The 13535-nt window shown below is 34.7% G+C and overlaps 1 protein-coding gene across 1 annotated transcript in view; it reads right to left on the bottom strand.

The window, feature by feature from the left end:
- Positions 1-13535, bottom strand: part of MGAT4C (MGAT4 family member C) — a 623142-nt gene that overhangs the window by 336356 nt on the left and 273251 nt on the right. Inside the window, exon 2 of the mRNA XM_065887430.1 lies at positions 7954-8064. The gene's annotated coding sequence lies outside the window, so the exon portion shown is untranslated. The remainder of the gene's footprint in view (positions 1-7953; positions 8065-13535) is intronic.

Here is a 13535-nt window from a genome sequence, read left to right as displayed (position 1 = left end):
TGCCAGCACAATTTAGGTATTTTAAGGAAAAAATACCTTTAAAAAAACCAGACCTGGTTCTTTCCTAATGTTGTATTTACCCTGGGGGACTTCAAACATTGTATATTGTGAAAATGATAGTCCACACACTACTGATACCACTTCATGTCACTTCTATAGATTTCAGAGTGTCACTGTCCAATTTCTGATGGAGGATCTGACACCAATGATTCTTGTTCTATTTCAGGTTACTTAGGTTGTAGCTTGCATTTTCCATTATCTAATACAAAACTCCCTAAGGCAAATGATCTTTTATAAATATAAAAGCCTCCCTTGCTTCTCTTCAAAAACCTCTTTGAAAATATTTTCCAAATTTATTTCTAATCAAGGGTATGTTAATGGAAATGGAAAAGATGAATCAGGTGTGAGAGACTTGAGAACAAGAAATTGTAGGACTTAACATTTGATTATAAGGCATGGTGTCAGTCATATGTGACAGAGGAAAAGAACATACTAATGTTTAGGGACAGATTGAAAGTGGGAATGATGGTTATTAAAATTGGGGTAGTAAAACAGTTACTGCAATGGTAACCTAACAAAAATATTAGAAATAGAAGAAAGTATGGTTGCCTTCTGAGCATTATTATGTAAAGACAATTGTTAGGGGATATCTGAAGTATCAAAATACCTCAAAAGAGTAGTGGCTAACCTGTTTGTAGTAATGTGTGCCAGGCATTCTTGTAATTGTTTTATTTTTTTTTCTTATTTAATCTTAATCATTTTGTAGAGATGGAAATTCTGTTATGTTCATTACAATGATGAGGGAGTTTATACTCCTTGCCTAAATTCACAGACAGTGGTGGAAGAATTAAAACAAAGGTTGACAAACACAGGATCTTGTAGCCCTAACAATTAGCCTTGCCTAAAGAATTAAAAGTAATGAATGAGAACAATTTCCATAAGTTAGTTGTAGGGATTGTTTATTTATTCTTGTCATGAATTAGAGTATTTTCTCACAAAAAGATATGTGAATTAATGAGAAGAAAACAAAAAACAAATTCTTTTTTTTTTTTTTTTTTTACTTTTCTAAGTAAATGTCATTGGCTTCCTTAATATACTCTGTGTGTGTGTGTATGTGCATGCATTAGGGTTGGCCATAAAGTATTAGTGTTAACTAACTAATGTTATGGATGTTTTTTACGTCAGGATAATTACATAACAGACGACCCCCAGAAAAGCGTAGCCATGGTTATCAACCTAGAGTAATCACAACGTTTTTCCTGATGATGCCACACACTTCCCACAGTGTTAAATGTAGTCTCCCTTAGTCTAAGAGACAAAAACAAACAAGTAAATAATAAAATATCAGGTAATTATAAATTATATGAAGAGAAAGTGTGGTAAGTTTATACAGAGTGACCATAGGAGTGGGGAGCCACAGCAATCTTTCTGAGGAGGTGGTATTAGAGATGAATGAAATGAGGGAGTTATCAATGAGTATATCTGCTTTAAATTTTTTTAAGCCAAGCCTACTTATGCACACCTAGAGACCTTTTGTTAGCTTATAAGTGTTCTTAAAAAATCAGCCCATGTTCCCTGGCATCAGAGATATTTCTTATTTTTTTTTTTTTTTTTAGCCCACCCGAAGCTTGGTGGTGTAAAACAGCAATCTCCTCCCTTTTTTTTTAAAAACAATTTGTTTATTCACTCACCTATTGATGGGCATAAGGAATTTTTTTTAACATCTTTATTAGAGTATAATTGCTTTACAATGGTGTGTGAGTTTCTGCTTTATAACAAAGTGAATCAGTTATACATATACATATGTTCCCATATCTCTTCCCTCTTGCGTCTCCCTCCCTCCCACCCTCCCTATCCCACCCCTCTAGGTGGTCACAAAGCACTGAGCTGATCTCCCTGTGCTATGCCGCTGCTTCCCAGACATTAGAATATCTCTCTCAGTCTCCATGACCCAGCTTAGCTCAATTGAACAGAAATCAGTTATGTTGTGTCTTCCTGAATAGTACTCACCCGACTCTATAAAAAATGCTAACAAACTTTTAAATTTATCCACCAGTGGATCACACATAATAACAAATTTGTCTGCTAAGAATCTGTTATATGGGGCTAAGCACATTTGAAAGAAATATAGAAAAAAACCTCTTTATAATTCCCAGAATATAATCTGGATTTTAAAGAGACAGGGCAAGTTAGAATTCTCATATTTGAATTAACACCAGAAATAGTACACCTAGAAAAGTCAAAGCAAAGCAAAATGAAGCATGTCTATGATGGACAGATATCAATCTATACACCAAAGTATATTTTATACACACACACAGACACACACACACCAGGCACATTAACCTTTTTTCACTGATACATTGTCATACATACACAGGTATTACACTTGATACCTAATACAAGTCATTATCCTTCTCTCCAATAATTTCTCAACATTTCTGCATTATCTCTAGTCTTATTTCTCTCTAATTTTTTTATCCTGGATAAATGTTCAAATACTATCTGAAGGGGTCCACTATATAATTACTAATATAAAAAAGCAAGTGATATTTGCTTTTAACTGAACTCTATTTTGAAATATATTCTCCAGAGTAATGGGTGAAGCAATTTATTTTTCTCCCTATTTATTGTAACCCAAAACAGTTTAATTAGTATAACTTCCATATTTAAACCATTTTGTCAGACATTTCTTTCCAATTTGATTAAAAACTCTCTACTGTGAATCTTTGTTTGAATCTCACACACATCAAAATAAAGATAACTACATCAACATTTGTCATATGTTGACTCATATTGTTTATTACTTATTTTGTCAAAAGGTAAGAATATCTTAGTATAACAAAAATCTGTTTATTCTATGCCCTTCACATGATTTCCTCTTTCTCCATTTCCATTTATTTGTATAGCTAAAGAAATAGTGAATATATGAAACAAGACAGTGACATTCAGTAGTAAAACAGAAAAAACCAAAACAGAAACGTGGTAGAATCTCATCAAATATTGTTTAGGGTAGAGGGTATTTTATTAGCTGATCCAAAATCTAATATGCTTGTCAAGTATATCCCTATACTTTATCAGAGGATGAACCTAGCTATTGGTACACTTCGCTGTAAGATTGCTGATATTTAAAAATGTGTTTAAATGTTAGTAATGAAGATCATAGAGAAAAGGAGGGAGGGAGAGAGAGAGAAAAGAGAAAATAGGGAGAGGATTATTAGACCCATACTGAGTTTTGTGGAGCTCCTTTTTTTTTTTAATGTTGGACCATAGTTTATTCCTGCAAGTCACATTGAAAAGAAAAATCAGCTAACATGGGGGTGGTGGGTGTATTCTGTTTTTAGAGTCTTTCACCACTAAGGTTCTCCATGGCACAAATTATACCCCTTTTGTTGTCATAATAGATATACATTAAGTTTTTAAAATTTAGAAGTGCCATTCTTTTTTTTTAACATCTTTATTGGAGTATAATTGCTTTACAATGTTGTGTTAGTTTCTGCTGTATAACAAAGTGAATCAGCTATATGTATACACATATCCCCATATCCCCTCCCTCTTGAGTCTCCCTCCCACCCTCCCTGTCACACCCTTCTAGGTGGTCACAAAGCACTGAGCTGATCTCCCTGTGCTATGGGGCTGCTTCCTACTAGCTATCTATTTTACATTTGGTAGTGTATATATGTCCATGCCACTCTCTCACTTCGTCCCAGCTTACCCTTCCCCTTCCCCATCCCCGGGTCCTCAAGTCTATTCTCTACATCTGTGTATTTATTCCTGTCCTGCCCCTAGGTTCTTCAGAACCATTTTTTTTTTTTTAGATTCCATATATATGTGTTAGCATACAGTATTTGTTTTTCTCTTTCTGACTTAACTTCACTCTGTATGACAGACTCTAGGTCCATCTACCTCACTACAAATAACTCAATTTTGTTTCTTTTTATGGCTGAGTAATATTCCATTGTATGTATGTGCCACATCTTCTTTATCCATTCATTTGTCGATGGACACTTAGGTTGCTTCCACATCCTGGTTATTGTAAATAGTGCTGCAATGAACATTGTGGTACATGACTCTTTGAATTATGGTTTTCTCAGGGTATTGCTGAGAAATTATGGTTTTCTCAGGGTATTGCTGGGTCATATGGTAGTTCTATTTTTAGTTTTTTAAGGAACCTCCATACTGTTCTCCATAGTGGCTGTACCAATTCACATTCCCACCAACAGTGCAAGAGGGTTCCCTTTCTCCACACCCGCTCCAGCATTTTCTGTTTGTAGATTTTTTGATGATGGCCATTCTGACAAGTGTTAGGTGATACCTCATTGTAGTTTTGATTTGCATTTCTCTAATGATTAGTGATGTTGAGCATCCTTTCATGTGTTTGTTGGCAATCTGTATATCTTCTTTGGAGAAATGTCTATTTAGGTCTTCTGCCCATTTTTGGATTGGGTGCTTGTTTTTTGATATTGAGCTGCATAAGCTCCATGTATATTTTGGAGATTAATCCTTTGTCAGTTGCTTCGTTTGCAAATACTTTCTCCCATTCTGAGGGTGGTATTTTCATCTCGTTTATGTTTTCCTTTGCTATGCAAAAGCTTTTAAGTTTCATTAGGTCCCATTTGTTTATTTTTATTTCCATTTCTCTAGGAGGTGGGTCAAAAAGGATCTTGCTCTGATTTATGTCATACAGTATTCTGCCTATGTTTTCCTCTTATAGTGTCTAGCCTTACATTTAGGTCTTTAATCCATTTTGAGTTTATTTTTGTGTATGGTGTTAGGGACTGTTCTAATTTCATTCTTTTACATGAGTTTTATAGAACTCTTAAACAAATGGTCCAGTAAAAGAGAAAGAATAGGAAAGAAACTACCAAAAAGTAGGAAAATCAAACAAACCAAATAAATTCATGAGAATGTGGTATCTGGGAAGTAAAGGTTAAAGTGTTTCAAAAGGACTGAATAGTCAACCTTTATATACTGGTGGAAAAGGAAGATGAGAACTGAAAAGTGTCCAGTGGATTTATCAACAAGAAAGTCAAATAGCTACTTGAGAAGGTTTGGAAGAGTCATGAAGGTAGAGTAAGATTGGAGAGAAGTGGAGGTAGACAGGGTCATGGAAATGGTGTCTAGAAAACAAAAAACAAAAAACTCTTTGAGAAGTGTGTGGACAATAGCAGAATATGGATGGCACCAACAGGGGAATGTGTCATCCCAGCCACGGATTGTTAGGTATGTATGGTTAACATAGACTTCCAGTGGGAAGGATTTTATGGAGAAAATAAAACTGATGATTAGGAGAAAAGATTTGGCAGACTGAGGTGAATACCTGAGAAGTCAGAAGTAGAGGAGTGTTTGAATCCTGATATAAGTTTGGGTGTTTCCTCCCACTATAAAAGGTGGAAAGAGAGGGATGGGTGTAGACTGAAGTAAGCTTTTTAGATTTGGAGGCAAAAGAACATGGGGGGGACCCCGTCAGATGATTTCTACTTTCTCAGTGAAACAGAAGGCAAGATTACCAGCTGTTAGAAAAGCAGGTGGGCAAAGAAGGCAAAGGAAATTTGAAAAGCAATTAAAAATTTAATTTCCTAAAAGTAACATTTTAAAAAGCAGACTTTGAAAACATTGTCTGGAAGGAGGGAATGTGTGACAAAGTGTCTCATTGTCTTTGTGATTATGAGATAAGGCATTTGCATGCTGTTCATAAACTTCAGCCTTTTCTCCACATAATGACAAAGTGATAAGAATGTTTAAAGGGGGAAGAGATAATTTTACCTGGACTGGGCATGAAGCATGCTGGGAAGACATCATGATACAAAGTGGCCTCTACTCTAAGCCATAAAGGACAGATAAAACCTGGATACCAGACAATAGAAAAACCATGTTCTTGGCCTAAATAGCAAAAGCAAACGCTTGAAGGTAAAAAAATTTGGGGGATCCTGCTGTGCCATACTCATCAGGGGGCACATGTGCTCTACTTGCTTTCTTTCCTCCTCATGAAATAGTGTGTGTGCGTGTGCGTGTGTGTGTGTGTGTGTGTGTGTGTGTGTGATGACAAAGTAAACTTTCTAAAGGTAAAGGTGATAATGAAAAGAAAAAAAAATATATATATATATACCATTAAACATGATTCTTTCCCTAGAAGGAAACTCTTGTCCATCTGAAATTTATTTCAAAATTGGGAAAGGGGGAAACTAAATGAATTGGGACTTACTGCTGTTGTTGCCTGTTGCAGGTGGCTAAGGGCAACATACAGTCTTTAAGAGGGAAAAAACCACAGAATGTTAACTGAATTATTGTTATTGTTATCATTATTATTATTTTAACTATAAGGACTCATGGTGATATAATTTGGTTTTTTTTTTTTTTTTGGCTGAGCTCACCTTCAGACCAGACTCTCTTTCAGGGACAGGGCTGTCTTTATATTTCTTTCAGTACGACGTACACAGCTCAAGTACTTAAAATGGGTTGTATTAAATGTATGCAGAATTTAAAAGAGGGTAAAAGGGAAAAATGGCATCGCAACGGTTTTTCAGGCTCATGTATTAAAGGGTGGAATTATTTTTTAATCTGAAAAATTAATTCTTATTGCATTTATTGTTGTACCTGACTGTTCCTGACTCTGTGTGTAAGATACTTTTACCTATTTTTCCTTAGCTACAACCTCAATACAAATTATTTTCAAGTATATGTGTTGAATCATCTTTAAATCTATGCAGATATTATATATTACATTTCTTTTATAAGCTGCATATTTCTTTTCATTGAAATATCTAGCAAGGTAGAGAGTCAATAAATGCTTATTAAAATGATCAAATGAACATGAATATTTATTAGTGACTTATTAGAGTGACATTCCCAGCTGCTTATACCTTTGAAGCTGGGAATACTACTCTGGGATAAATTTCTAAAAAGATTCATATTAAAATCTCATGGATTTTATATATATATATATATATAAAATCACACATGTAATTCAGCTACTGAAAACTACAGACAAGTTCACCTCAAAACATAGATTTAGTGTTCAAGGCAGGTGATTGGTTATAAAGTCTTTTTGATATTTACATCATCATTTTCTGAACAAATGTTTACCAGGAAAATGAAGAGTTATATAATGCAAACTTAAAATGACAGGCTTCTGTAGGGATTACATTACTGTAATGTATAAATCTGCCATTATCTAAAATTAATTGTGCACATGTCAAATATTTGTATATATTTATGTGTATATATACATAGGCGTGTATTTATACTCTCAACTATTTCCTGTCATTTTAGACAGATATGAATTCAGTCAGAGTTTATAACAAGGCAAGATATTTGTGGAAATATTGAAGCATATTACAGATCAAAGAAATTGTTGTGAAAAACAAAATCTTGTATTTTGTATATATACGTAAAGTTACATTATTGAGAGCTGCATGCAGACAAACTCACCCAGAATTACTATCCCAGCTTTTCCAATTTTTAAAATGAAAGGAAGCTAGAGTGGTCTGAAATGCCTGCAAGTAAACCCAGAGGGCAAATTTGGTCGGGTTCTTGAAGCTTTATGGTGGTGAGCTGCTGGGCATTAATAACATCACTGGTCAGGGGAAAACTTAAACACATGGATTCACTCTCAGCTACGGTGTCAGAATACTGACTTTTTTCCTTTTGTCCTGACCAGGAGATCTAGAGTATAAAACATAAAATAACACCACATTTCATTCTCCAGAAGAGTACATTAAGACTCCCCTACCTCCAGTACAAATTTAACATGTACAGTATGACTTAGTGTTTCAGTTTTATTTCACTATAACGTACAGGCAAAAAGCATCATGAAAAAACAGTTCAAAAGGAAAGAAAGCATTTTATGACTTGTTACACAGAACAGCTTCTCTTCTCCCTGATCGCATTATGGTTTAAAAGGATTTCTTATCAAACTCTCACTATAGTAAAGAAAAAGAAAGCTTCTCTTACCAGAGTGGAATAAAGCTTCAACCTTGCTATAACATTTTCTGCAGCTTTTGTTTGAAAAGGCAGACCCAAAGCGGCTTTGTGCAAACAACTGATCTGGCTGATCTCCAGTCCCTGCACAAAAAACAGTATAATTGGCTCTCAAAAAAATGTTGTAAACATTCATCATGATGGCAATTGCATGTTGAATCTAGTCACTGTTACCCTAGTAAACTTTTTCCAAACAGGCCAATTACGTTTCTGCTTTCAATACTTGCTGTTTGATTTTCTCTATTCATTGCTGAGATTAGTATCTTTAAAGAAACCATGAATTTGTGAGTGTCAGTTCTACTACTATGTCAATACATTTGGGTTCTGAAAGTGTGGTTCAAGGTTTTTTAAAAAGCATTTTAAATGAGATGACATAGATAAATATTTACTTGGCATCTATTGTCTTCATTTTGAAATTTGACAATATTCAGTCCCTTATTTATATGCTAATAAGAGATCAGTATTATTAGGTCTCTTTCATCCCTATTTGGTAAAAGTCAGGTGACCACTCCACATCTCTACTTTGCACAGAAACCACATCAGTAATGTCTACAACATACCCTAGAGTCTGAGACCAACTATGTTGGATTTCTAAGTCTTGTATTCCACTGTTCCTCTTCCCAAACCTTCAGAGGGGTCCAAACACAATCATATCCTTTAGTTTTTATGGGAGCAATGAAGGTTTACACACCTGGACTTTTTTCTTATTTTTAAACATATAATATTCATGAGAGCATTAACTGATTATAACTGTGAGAGGCATATTTATTACCAAGAAAAAGTGAACACTAGATCAAAAAATAAGCTTCAATGTAAAACAATCTCAAACTGTATCATTTCTAACAATGATCTGAGCAATACATTGATCTTACAACCATATGAGTATGTGATCTTTGCCTTGCTTCCCAAGTGTATGAAGACTGGTTAATAGTTATCAGCAGTGCCACCATTTGAAAAATATGAATTAACTGCATAGAAGGTTGTGGGGCTATTTTGCATTTTTATATTTGATAGTTTAGTTTTCATCATACAAATTATACAAGTATATCAAAACAATTTATGACTATACAAATTATGATTGTATAAATCTCTAAAAATATAAATTATGACAATTTATGTTTCCTAGAAGTAAAAATCTAGATATTCTACAAGTGTAAAAGTCTATGTATTGCTGAGCCTTTAAAAGTAACATCTTTAACTAAATTTAAAGAACTTAAAGCCTTGAAAGCAGAATATTCCTTATTTTTATCCGTAGATATCAGTGCCATTTAAAAATTTTAATTATGATTCCAAATACTACAGACAGATATACATATACTACTCTTCCAAGAACACAGATGACTCATATTCTCATTATGTTACTTAGAGAGACAGAGTGTGGAGGAGGAAGCCCTTTACACTGTTGGGTTTTTCTTTTTTTTTTAAGGTTAGTATCAGTGAACTGTTATCTCCCTTATTATATAACATTTGCCTTTATAAAATTTCCCACTAACACATTCTTATTTAATTCTTTCATCAGAATAGTGAAGAGGGCATTAAGGCTCTCCATTTTACACATGAGAAAAATAAGGCTCATAAAAGAGAAATGATTTGACAAATTACTGTAGTAAATACTTAACGGTAGGCTCTTCTGGTGTTGTTCAACTAGGTCTTAAATCACTTCTTCTAAAACAGTATTTCCAAGATTAAAAGAAAAGTTTGTGTTTTCAATTTCTTTCGAGTGGAATTCCTGAATCATATAGTAGTCCTCTTTTCAATTTTTTGAGGAATCTCCATACTGTTTTTCATAGTGGTTGAACCAACTTACATTCCCACAAACAGTATTACAAGGGTTCCCTTTTCTCCATATCCCTGCCAACACTTGCTATTTCTTGTCTTTCTGACAATAGCCTTTCTGACAGGTGTGAGGTGACACTATTCAAAAAGTTATATGCACGCCAATGTTCATAGTAGCATTATTTAAAATAGCTAAGATATGAAAGCAATCTAAAGAAACAGATGAATAAGGAAGATGTGTATATACACAATGCAATATTACTCGCCATAAAAAGAATGAAATTTTGCAATATGAAACAAAATAGATGGACCTGGATAGTATTATGCTTAGTGAAATAAATCAGAGAAAGACAAATATTGTATGCTTTCACTTACGTGTGGAATCTAAAAAATAAAACAGAAGAACAAATACAACAAAACAGAAACAGGGAACAAACTAGTGGTTACTGGAGGGGAGAAGTGTGGGAGGGGGAGAGAAAGGGGAAAATAGGTGAAGGGGAACAAGAGGTACAAACTACTAGGTATAATATAAATGTTACAAAGATGTAATGTACAGCACAGGGAAAATAGTCAATATTTTATAATAACTTTATATGGAGTATAGTCTATAAAAATATCAAATCACAGGCTTCCCTGGTGGCGCAGCTGTTGAGAGTCCGCCTGCCGATGCAGGCGACATGGGTTCGTGCCCAGGTCCGGGAAGATCCCACATGCCGTGGAGCGGCTGGGCCCGTGAGCCATGGCCGCTGAGCCTGCGCGTCCGGAGCCTGTGCTCCGCAATGGGAGAGGCCACAACAGTGAGAGGCCCGTGTACCGCAAAAAAAAAAAAAAAAAAAAAAAAAAAAAAAATCAAATCACTATGTTGTACACCTGAAACTAATATAAGTCAAATATACTTCAATCTAAAAAAAAAAGAATTTAATGAGACAAAAAAACTTTATGTGCTTTAGTTTGCTGATTTGAGAGAGGGAATAAACATTTAGAGAATTATTATAATGTATTTGCAGCTATAATACACTGAGGAAAGAAAAGGTCTCTTCCTAGGCCTAATGATTTTGGAAATGATTAGCAAATGAACTTTGAAAAGATAATTCCTTGTAATTTAACTTTAAACATTTTTTTAAATTTAAAAATTACCTATTATCTACTAGGTAACAGATTATTTAAGTTCTTAGGGTACAATAGTGAACAAGATAAGTATTTTCCCTTTCTTTATGTTATTTCTTTTCTTTTTTTTTTTTTTTTTTGTGGTACGCGGGCCTCTCACTGTTGTGGCCTCTCCCGTTGCGGAGCACAGGCTCCGGACGCGCAGGCTCAGCAGCCATGGCTCACGGGCCCAGCCGCTCTGCGGCATGTGGGATCCTCCCGGACCGGGGCACAAACCCATGTCCCCTGCATCGGCAGACAGACTCTCAATAACTGCGCCACCAGGGAAGCCCTATTTTCAAACTTAATTACAGTGGACTGGATTACTTTAAATTTTCCTCACTGAGAAAGTAGTAGCCACTATATAGGAGTTCCCAACTCTCCTAATCCACCCTACTGATCTACCAAACTCCTCTGAACTTTACCCATGAACCCTTGTAGATGTTCAAAGAATTTTCTCATGCTAATCTCTCTCATTCACATCATTTACCCTCTCTGCACTAAATCATTCCCATAATTTAAAATCCTGTTTTAACATTTCTCTGTATTTAAGGATAAAACCCTCCCACCAACAATGTATCTCTTCAATTCAATATATTTGAATTAACTCCCTCATGTCAATATATTTCTTCATTCGAAAATATCTCAAAAGATCTTTCTCACTTTTCAGTTCCTTCTCAGCTAACACTTAGCCCATACTCTCAAGCCACTAAAATAAATTTTATCTTACCTGATCACTCAATAGTTTCTGAACTCAATTAACTAATTCCTTCCTGAAACATTGTTTTCTCTTGGCTTTAGTGATGCCATATGCTTGTGATGCTTATCATCGTTTGCAGGCCTTTCAATTTAGGTTCATTTGCTGGCTTCTCCTCCTTTGCCGGAATAATACTATTTGGTTGGTCCTGAACTCTGTTCTCTTCTCAGTCTATATTTTCCTGTAGGTGTTCTCATTCAGGTCCATGGCTTTAATTATTATCTATATCCTTTTGACTACCAAATTTATTTCTGCAGCCTGACCTTTCCACTGTACTCCAAATGTGACTCTCCATCTGCTTATGGATCTCAATTCTTGGCTCTCTAACAGGTATTTTAAAATTCAAACATGGCCAGAACATTGATTCTACCATGTCTTTGCAATTCTTGCCTTTCTCCAGTTTTTTAAAATTATTATTAGTTAAATTCACCAATTGTTTAAGCTAAAAACAAAAGGGTTTTAAAATTATGTTTATTATGTTAAAAATGCATAACATAAAATTTACTATCTTAACCATTTCTAAGTGTACAGTTTGATAGCATTAAGTATATTCACACTATTGTACAACCATCTCCAGAACTTTTTCAACTTGCAAAACCAAAATTCTATATTTAGTAAACAACAGCTCCCCAACAGCAATGACCTATTGATATATACAATAATATAGAGCAATCTCTAAGTAATTATGCTGAATGAAAGAAGCAAAACAGAATGAGTCCATACTGTATGATTTTTTTTTAACATCTTTATTGGAGTACAATTGCTTTACAATGGTGTGTTAGTTTCTGCTTTATAACAAAGTGAATCAGCTATACATATACATATATCCTCATATCTCCTCCCTCTTGCATCTACCTCCCTCCCACCCTCCCTATCCCACCCCTCTAGGTGGTCACAAAGCACCAAGCTGATCTCCCTGTGCTATGTGGCTGCTTCCCACTAGCCATCTATTTTACATTTGGTAGTGTATAGATGTCCATGCCACTCTCTTCATTCCAGCTTACCCTTCCCACTCCCCATGTCCTCAAGTCCATTCTCTACATCTGCGTCTTTTTTCCTGTATGATTTAATTCATATAAAATTCTAAAAATGTAAATTAATTTATAGTGACCTGGAGACTAGAAAACAGGGTGGTAAAGCTTAGGAATAGCCAAGGGTCATAAGGAACCTTTTGTGGGTAACAGATGAGTTCATTATCTTGATTGTCTTGATGGCTTCATGAGTATATACATATGTCAAAACTAATCAACTTGCACACTTTAAATATGTATAGATCAATTTGTGTCAATTATGCTGCAATAACATTTACAGTAAATGTGTTCATAAAACTCCTGAAATTAACAAGTGATATTCAATCTAATATTTAAAGGCAAATATATTTGTACAGCCATTCCACACAAAAGAATGTCCAAATGACCAATACCATATGAAAGAGTGATCAACAGTACTTCTTATCAGGCAAATGCATGATCACCATATTGAATAAAATGTCTAAAACATTATTTCAAGATTTGGGAAGAATGCAGAACAAATACAACTCTTATATAACACTTAATGTTTAGCAAATTGGCACAAGCACTTTGGAAACTGTCTGTATAAACTGAAGCTGAATATATACTTACCCTATGATTACCTTATGACCCAACAGCTACAATCCTAATTTCACACTCAAAAAATATATGAATGTGGCAACAAAAGGTATACATTATATTGTTTATAGGAGCTCTCTTTGCAATAGTCAAAAGTTGAAAACTATACAAACGTCCATCAGCAGTAAAATGGACAAATGTATTTCAGAATATTCATGTAATAAAATATGTCAATGAGAATTAACTATTATTATACATGACAACATGGGTGAGTCTCTTTAGCATAA

This window comes from Phocoena phocoena, chromosome 11, assembly GCF_963924675.1.
Source record: "Phocoena phocoena chromosome 11, mPhoPho1.1, whole genome shotgun sequence".
NCBI classification, from domain to species: Eukaryota; Metazoa; Chordata; class Mammalia; order Artiodactyla; family Phocoenidae; genus Phocoena; species Phocoena phocoena.
This window is presented reverse-complemented; position numbering and strand designations above follow the sequence as displayed.